Source organism: Momordica charantia, assembly GCF_013281855.1.
Source record: "Momordica charantia cultivar OHB3-1 chromosome 10 unlocalized genomic scaffold, Mcharantia_2.0 BLBB01000010.1, whole genome shotgun sequence".
Taxonomy (NCBI): domain Eukaryota; kingdom Viridiplantae; phylum Streptophyta; class Magnoliopsida; order Cucurbitales; family Cucurbitaceae; genus Momordica; species Momordica charantia.
In genome coordinates, this window is record NW_028275158.1 from 1618657 (window position 1) to 1627409 (window position 8753).

The 8753-nt window shown below is 29.3% G+C and overlaps 2 long non-coding RNA genes across 2 annotated transcripts; one reads left to right on the forward strand and one right to left on the reverse strand.

The window, feature by feature from the left end:
* The first annotated feature begins 2114 nt into the window (after positions 1-2114).
* Positions 2115-3737, forward strand: LOC111011695 (uncharacterized). Its single transcript, XR_002601454.2, has 2 exons — positions 2115-3096; positions 3508-3737. It is a non-coding gene; the product is annotated as an uncharacterized LOC111011695 (long non-coding RNA).
* Positions 3738-7522: 3785 nt separating this feature from the next.
* Positions 7523-8289, reverse strand: LOC148208378 (uncharacterized). The gene is made up of 2 exons (XR_015788452.1): positions 8009-8289; positions 7523-7846 (listed from the first exon to the last, which is right to left on the reverse strand). It is a non-coding gene; the product is annotated as an uncharacterized LOC148208378 (long non-coding RNA).
* Between the last annotated feature and the right edge of the window lie 464 nt (positions 8290-8753).

Here is an 8753-nt window from a genome sequence, read left to right on the forward strand (position 1 = left end):
GAATTTATGCAAAAGATGTGTAGAATCTTGGACAAATGAAGTTACATCATTGGTGGTTGAATCCATCATAAATTATACAGAGGTAAGTTTAATATGTGGTAAAAAGAGTGGCCGATCTACAGTAGGCTCGAAGGTTCAAGCCCCCTTTCAATATTGAACATATATTAAATATTAAGGCGACGAAGTCCCCTTTGAGTGAAAAAGTTTCGGGATATAAATAAAACATGTAAATATTTTTTAAGAAAAGTGGAAAATATCATCTACTAAATAAGAAAAAAAAAATGTTTGGTAAAAAATTTTAAATGATTTTTTTATGCTACTTTGATTTCTCTGTTTACTGTCTTGTTGAACCAACCTACACAAAAGTGTACACTAAATGATTTTATCTAAAAATATATAAAAGTAATAATCATTTGAAAAATTACAATTACGTCCTTTTGGAAAATTTTAAAAAATAACCTTTAAGAATTTGTTTAATTGTACTTATTTCTTTTCTCAATTAAGATTCATTAATCATTCACAATCTTGATAAGTCTAATTTGTGGTAAAAAAGAATGATTCATAGAGAAACTTTCGTTTATTTAAGTAGGGCACGGATCTACACTAGGTTTGGGGTTCGTGGATCATGAGGCAAAATCCCATTTGAGCGGTTCATTACGCTCAAATCTAGCACATGTGTTTTCATTTTTTTGTTTAGAGTTTTTACCTTCTATTTTTGCCCTCAACTTTTAATACATACCTATTTTGTTAATCATTCATATCAACATTAAAAAAAGACATAAACTTTTATCTAATTTAATTTATATTTGAAAAGTGTAAGTACCTACTCATAGTTCCTTTTTTATTTTTATTTTTTGTTGTTAAAAATCTAAACTTGTTTTTATTTTTATTGAAAATTTTAAATTGTTTGAAAAGAGAATAATGATGGACATTAGAACTAGTTTTCCATGAAATTGAAAATGTAAGATTATTGTAAAGAAGTTTCTTTATTTGAGTTATTTTTTTTCCAAACAACGAAAAATAGATTTTGGATACATTTCTAAACATGAGTTTTTATGCTGCTTGGCTTCTCTGTTTACTCTCTGGTTGAACAAACCTACATTAAAATGGACACAAAATGATTTACTAAAAATTAATTACGCCCTTTTGTCAAAATCGAAAAAAAAAAAAACCTTTTAAGGAAAATCTTAAATTTTTCCTTATTTCCTTTTTGAAATTTTTAAATCTGCAATGACAGACTGTCATCAGGCTGTAACTGTAATGTACACAAGTAATCCCTTCGAGTCAAAAGTAATGAATTAAAATTGATCAACAAAGGTCAAAGTTTCCGAACCCCATTTTTGTGTCTATATATTTACATCACCATATCATAGAAGTCATTCCACAAAATTGATTGCTAGTGAAGGGTAATGGATTGCAAGAGAAAGCTTCTTCTAACTATTCTCATGTTTCTCTTGGCATGCATGGCCTCTGCAAGGATTCTCCAAGAGAGGCCTTCTCCGCCTAAACTCGGTATCATATCTCTTCTTTTTCTACACAAGTCAAAGTTTCGAGTCGAGTCGGGTCGGTTCCTTACAACCTACGTCGAACTTCTCATACTAATATAGATGTTTCTTTTCATATATCTAAAATCCTTTAATTTAGGTCGCTTATTAGATGTGGGTTTGTTCTTACATTATTATAATTCATATTAATTGATGTAAGTTGATTTGATTATGTGGAGAAATGTATACAAACACTTTTCTTTCAATCAGGGTTAGGTGAAAAATTGTCAACGAAAAGTGATATGGTAGCTTTGAATTTTCTAAAATATTTGTAAACATGTACTTCTATTAAAGTAATTACAGGTTATAACTTTGTTTTTGCTATTTTTATAATTATTTTTTAATCTTAATTATGCTAGATCATGAAGTTCAACCCGAGGATAGAAAGAAGCTTCATTCAAAGGATAAGCCTTGGAAGGGAGGGTATTGAGATCATGAAGTTGAAGCTACCCTAAAGGTTAAAATATAATTAGCATTTTTATGTATGGTAACATGTTTGCTTCAATGGATAAGATCTGAAGTTAGTTCAAGAGTAATTGACATTTGTCTCTGACAAAAAAATTACAGTGTTCGTATTCCCCAACTCACTTATTGTGTAAAAAAAAAGTCTTATTTGTTTTATTTAGTTAAATACATGATTCCTATCGCATCAAAAATTAATGAAAGGAGTGAAACCTGTTTTGTGGCACGTTCATCAAGAAAGCGATTTTGTGTTCTTATTTCTTTTTTTCCTTAAAAGGTTAAAGGGTATAATTTGTTCATCTATGCACTTCAAAAAATTTTCAAATTAAATTTATAGTGAAATGTTTTATATGAGGTGACACGTATTCATTGATTTTAGTAGCAAGTTAGACTGATTAAAAATAGATGAGCATACATAAATCGGGCTAAAATTAGGCCAAATAAATTAAGACTAATTTATAGTTTAGAAAATTTTTAGGATAGATGATTGAGTACATCTTCAGCATTAAAGATATGAATTCCTCTCAAGATTGGAAGTTCAAATCTCCACAATTCCTATCTATATTTGCTCGTTTCTCAAAGTTGCATATAGCCTATATGTAATAATTAATACATCGTGAACATTAACCATAGTTAATACTTGTAGTTAAACTAACTATGGTCTATGCATATGGACCATATTGAATATAACACGGTTTGGATTCAAACTTGTAGACTTCTCCTCGTCATCAACGTTGAAAATTTATAAAAAAAAAAATTGTGAAGAAATATCATCCCATTTATTGCAATTGAAGAGTCAACAAAGAACAAAGACTTTGGTAATGAGGTAAAGAAAAGGGGGATCAAATTGGACCCGTAATCATGACTTCCCAAAGTCTTTCATATACTGTTTTTAGCCAAAGAGACCAACAACTTAGATTAGTTTTGAGACTATAAATAAAATGCATAACCCTAAGTATTTTTAGTTCGATCATGGCTCCCAAAAATTATAACCTAATTTTTTGGAAATTTCTCTTCGTGGTTGTGTTTATGTTCGGAGGCCATTCGGTTGTCGGAAGACTTGTTGGCGCCCATACATCTCCTTCAACTTGTAAGGATATTTGTTTTTCAACTTATTTTATCTTGTTTAGTACGAACGATCGTTTTAGATTTTATTTTATTTTACTGGATGGCAAAACTGATTGTCATACTTGCAAATTTGTTAAATAGAAAAATAATATACAAATATGATAATTTTTCCTTTGTATCTCACTGATATTAGATATACTATTTTTACATAATTCACTGCTAATATACCTAATATAAAATATATCATTGATATATCTATATCATTAGATACAAGTTCTTATATTTATGCTATTTTTGTCAAATATTTTATCATGTTATAAATATGCAATTATTTATGCCAAAAAGTCAAGCAAGTTAGACTATTTTGAAAATGTAACAGAAAAGTATTTTGGAAAAACAAGTGTTTAAGTTTTAGTAATTTTCATTTTTGCAGACGAGAAAGATGCTGAGGTTGGGGCTATTTATGAAGGTCGGCTTCTGAATGATGACCCAAGAAATGGCAATTATTTATCTCATCGTCCATAAGCAGAGACGAAGGCCATTATTTTTCTCTTTTATTTGGTTGTAATGGAGATTAGGGTTTGTAGAAAGAAACCCTTTTAATAATCTTTTCCATAATTATACCATATTATATATATTCATAAAAATAAGCAATTCCCTCAACATGTCTGAATTTTCAGTCTCTTGTAATATGTTTTATAGTAATAATTAAAACTGATCTTTTCTTTTTCCAAGACAAAACATATATGTTGTCGTGAAATTTTGGTCCAAGGTATAAATCTGGTTGGAGGATACTAGTGTAGAGCCCCTTTACTAGTGGTTCCTTTACTTTGTTTTCTGTTTTTTGTTTTTTTTAATAAATAAAAATAGATTTAATAATAGTTTGTGGTTACTTTTTCCCTCTCTTTTTTTCCGTAAAATGAAACAAATCATTTCTAATTTCTTCTCCTCTATAATTTTAATTCAAAAGTAAAACTTTTATATGAAATTAATTTTCAAAATTAAATATTCAATTTTTTCATCTTATATTTATTTTCGAATATTTATTATGGATTTTATAAATCAAGAATGACAAATTAATGTTTTATTTATATTTTGAAAAAAATTGGACATGAGAATGAAAAACAAGAAAGTTGATTGTGTTGTTTTCAAAATTTTAGAAGTGTTTCTTAAAAGTGAAAAAAATGAGAAATATATATGAATAGTTACCAAAGCTTATGCTTTTCAAAAGCTAAAAATGAAATACGAAAAATAAAAACTAACGTTACCAAACGGGTCCGTAGTGTCTACTAAAAATATGTTCGAAGTTAGATAATTGAGTCTTGTGTATGAAATTTATAGAGTAATTTTCCTTTTATAATTTTTTTTGTTAATTTTGATATTACAAAAAAAACTATAGCCATTGTTTCCACATGAATTGGAAGAGGGAGAAAAAAGAAGTTAAATTAAAACTGCAACATCTTAGAGAGATTAATGGCCATTCTCTTAATTCATGAGCTGCATAGTTCAAATTAAAAAAGATGAAAAAAAAGTCTAAATCTCAGTTCTTGGAAATTATCGTCTAACCTTAATGTTTCAAGGAAAAAAGTAGGGGAGAGAAACAAGAAACCTACAACATTGATTCACTTTAAATCTAAATGAAGAAAAAAAAAGGCTACGAATTAGGAGTTGGAGTAATTCCTTCAAACTCTCCGAAAAAATGATTTCAGTATCTCTTACAAAAAATATTCTTTTTTTCCCCTACAAGATCCACTCCCATGGGCAATTGTGAAAGTTTTTTATCTTAAAAAAATGGAGTCTTTTTTTTTTTTACTGCTACAATGTAGGTTGGAGGTAGAACTCACAATCTATATAAATTACTACTGAGTTATGATTGTTTGGAGTTAGAGAAAGAGAGAAAGAATAATTTTATATAAAAAGAATATTTTTTTCTCAACATCAAAACATTATTAAAATGACGATGAAACACAAATATATAATTGAGATGGAGAAAAGGGTGGCATCTATGAAAAAATTGACTCGGTGAAAAGTATTGGGTTTTAGTTGGGTGTATCAAGCTTAATAATAATTTAATACGATATCAAAATAGAAAGTTTTCGTGATAATTGCAATACCATTTTCTCACAAATTGAAATTAATAGTTAATGTGTTGGGTTAAAGAACGATTATATATAACTCAATAGTAATTAATATATATCTTCAATCAAGGGATTACGAATCGATCTCCCTATTCATATGTTGTAAAAAAAAAAAAAGTAATATTAGATTTTATGAATTAGACATCAAAACAATGATACAAAAGTTTTTAAAAATCATATAAATATGAAATTCAAAATTTTAAAATACTCTATACAATCACAAATTGATAATTTACTGATCGAAAATAACTCCAAATAAAAAAAAGAAAAAAATTGGACTCACTTGGGAGAGCCAAATAACATGTTTTATTAATGGGCGCATTAGAAAGCACATATATATAATATAATAGTGTGGTTAGGTATTTTTTTCTTGTTTATTTTGACTAAAGTGTGGACCTAGCTATCTTCATATGGGTTGGACTCCACCAAGCACAACTTTTAATTAAATTTTAGTTTTTTCTAATAGTAAAATTGATCCATTTTCTTCATTTCGGTCGTAGCGCCACAATTATACGAGTTAAATATGATTTCAATTTTGATTCATTTTGGTACCTATACTTTTAAAATATTTTTTTGGTGTCTGTATTTTTAATTTTTTTTTATTAATTTTAGTTTTCATACTTTAACCATTTTGATTTTTTCATTTTAATTTCATTTATTTCGATGAACAGCATTTCACTCATTAATTTTTTTGAAACTTAATTATACATATATATTAAGTTTTCATTGTGTATTAAAACTTTTGCAAATAGGTATCAAAATATTGATCACTATTCTAATAAATAAAAAATTAATTGTCTGATGCTCTCCCAACTGAGCTATCCCCGCTTGATATCTAGGTCCTTATTTATTTTATTTTGGTCTTTTTAACTTTCAAATATTTCAATTTAATTAAAAAAAAGGACAATTTTACTAATTACTATTAATTTTTATTGATCACTTTTTCTTTTCAAAGATAATTTTTGGAAACAAAATACTTCACCTATTTTGTGCGAGGAGAATGAAGGAAAAAGGTGTCTCGGTGAGGTTTTTATAAATAATTTACAAAAATCAACCCGTAAAACTAAAATAATTTTGGGTGAAAAGTATAATAATCAAAACATAACACTTTTGAGAATTCATCCTCAAAATAAAATAAACACGAAACTAGTTCTATTACATTATACAATCTAAATATATCTTCATTTTTTGCCCGATTTTGTGGGATAACATCTTAGCAACTTTTTGTCTGCCTTCTGACTTTCATGGACTTGACAGACCTTTCTGGCTTCACTCAAGAGATGATTTTTTTTTTCCAGTAAAGTCCATAAAATCTAAACTTGATGTGACCCTTCCTTCTGCTACCTTTATTAAGGTGTGGAGTTTATACCTTCCTAAATGCAAGTTTTTCTATGGTGCGTCTCCATCATGGTATTAACACATTTGATAAGATGCAGATCAGATTTTCATCAGTACAAATTGGTGCGTTTTGTGCAAATACTCAGGCGAAACATTAGATCATTTGTTGTTCCATTTCTCTTTCACGACTACATCGTGGAATAATCTTTTTTCCTCTTTCAATATTTCCTTTGCTCTCCTTGGACGTATTGAGCTTTTTCTCATCGAGACTCTACCTCTCATCTGGAAGCAGTAGATCAATTCTTTAACAAATGGTATTGGTGCTGTTCTTTGGAGTGTTTGGCTGGAAAGAAACAATCGATCTTTTTTGGATAAATCTCGCTCTTCTGCTCAACTCTTGGAGGATATTAAAGTCTTGACATCAACTTGGTCCTCAAAATCTCATCCTTTTTGTAATTATAATTTATCTACCATTTTGCTAAATTGGAGCGCTTTTATATAGCCCTCATTCTTTTGTATGTTTCTCACATACCCTCTCAATGAAATGGTTTCTCATTTCAATATATATATATATATATATATATATATCTTCATTTTTTAAATACCATACATATTTTTTCTTTTTGTTAAGAATGCCACGTTCAAAAGAAAAATGAACCTAAGAATAGTTTATAATAGATATGGTTACTCCTCTCATTGCCAATTGGTTATGAGATGGAACCCATGAATATTGATATGCTATCATAGCCCAAAAACTCAAACGCATCCGGTCTAAGAATGAGATCCAGTCAAAATGGATGAGCCAAAAAAATCATGATCTTGAAGGGCATGTTTTGATTATGAGATGGAATGCATGAATATTGATACTTCTCGTCATTGTTTCTTCAATGCTGGCTTGGCATCATATTTTCTCACTAAAATGTCACAAAGTCACAACCTATCTTCTCTTCTCCAAAACCCACACCATTTGAATAAAGAAACATACATTTCAATTACTACAAAATATAAATATCATCAAAACACTTCCATAAAACTCTATGAGAGCTAACTCCAAACCCTTGTTTATTCATAATCCCCCAGCCATAACATGATCGCTACATGCACTTCCTTACACAAATGAGATCATAACCAGTTTCCACATCCGTCATGGCTGGTAGCCGGAGGCTCGCACCGCGGCCTTCTCCGTTGCCTGTGGGTTGTTAATATAGTTGCCTCCTCTTGGCCGAGCCGAGCTAATCAGAAGCCGATTCTGCAGTCCCACCGTGTTCTTCCTACCCATATCGATCTTCTTCTTGACTATAGAACATAACGTCAGCAGTGTTAAATCATCGCTCAACTCAAGATTAGTTTAAGTAAAATTTTAAACAGAGAGAAACAACCAATATAAAATTCTTTCACATCGTGTTTAATCACCACTAAACTCAAAAATTTAAAAATCGGATTAGACATGGTGCTTACGATCTCCGCAAGGTAAAGAAGTTTGGATGAATCTCGCAGTTGCAATATGGAGAAGGAGGAGGAGCATGACACTGAAAAAGATGGATTCTCTCTTTAAACCCATTGTGATAAAAACTAATCTCTTTTTCTCTCTACTCTCTTTGTGCGGGGATGAACTTTGCCATGGTTTTATGGGTATAAATAAGAAGAACCCCAAAGCAACTTGTATTATTTTTTAGATGATCGATCAATAAAAATTTCTAGAAAATAAATAAATTAAAGAGACGAAATTTTGGACAAAAATTGTGTCTTTTTAATCATATTTGTTACTGTTTGAATGACTTGAAACCGGTTTCAAACGATGTGTTTGTTTTCTTATACTTAAAAAAAAAAAAATTCTTTTTTTGTGGAGGAACAAATTTATATCTTGAGAAAGCAATTTTTAGTGGGATTTTGATTAATTAATTATTGCTTTATAATAATTTTTACTAACATGTTTATAATGCTAAGTTGAGGATGCAACTAGTGGAATGGTGTGGTGAAAAAACAAAGGGCAGTGGAGTTTTGGTAGTGGCAGATAAAAGCAATACAATAATTTCTTTCTTTTTGTCTAATTTTTTTAAGATTTTCTTAAGATACCTATTTCGATTAAAAAGTTTGACCAGTTCAAATCCAATCCTTGCATGCACTCACGAAAATTTCAAAAACTTTTTTTATTGGCTACTATTATTATGTAACAAACTTCAATGATTTTTACCTTTTTTTT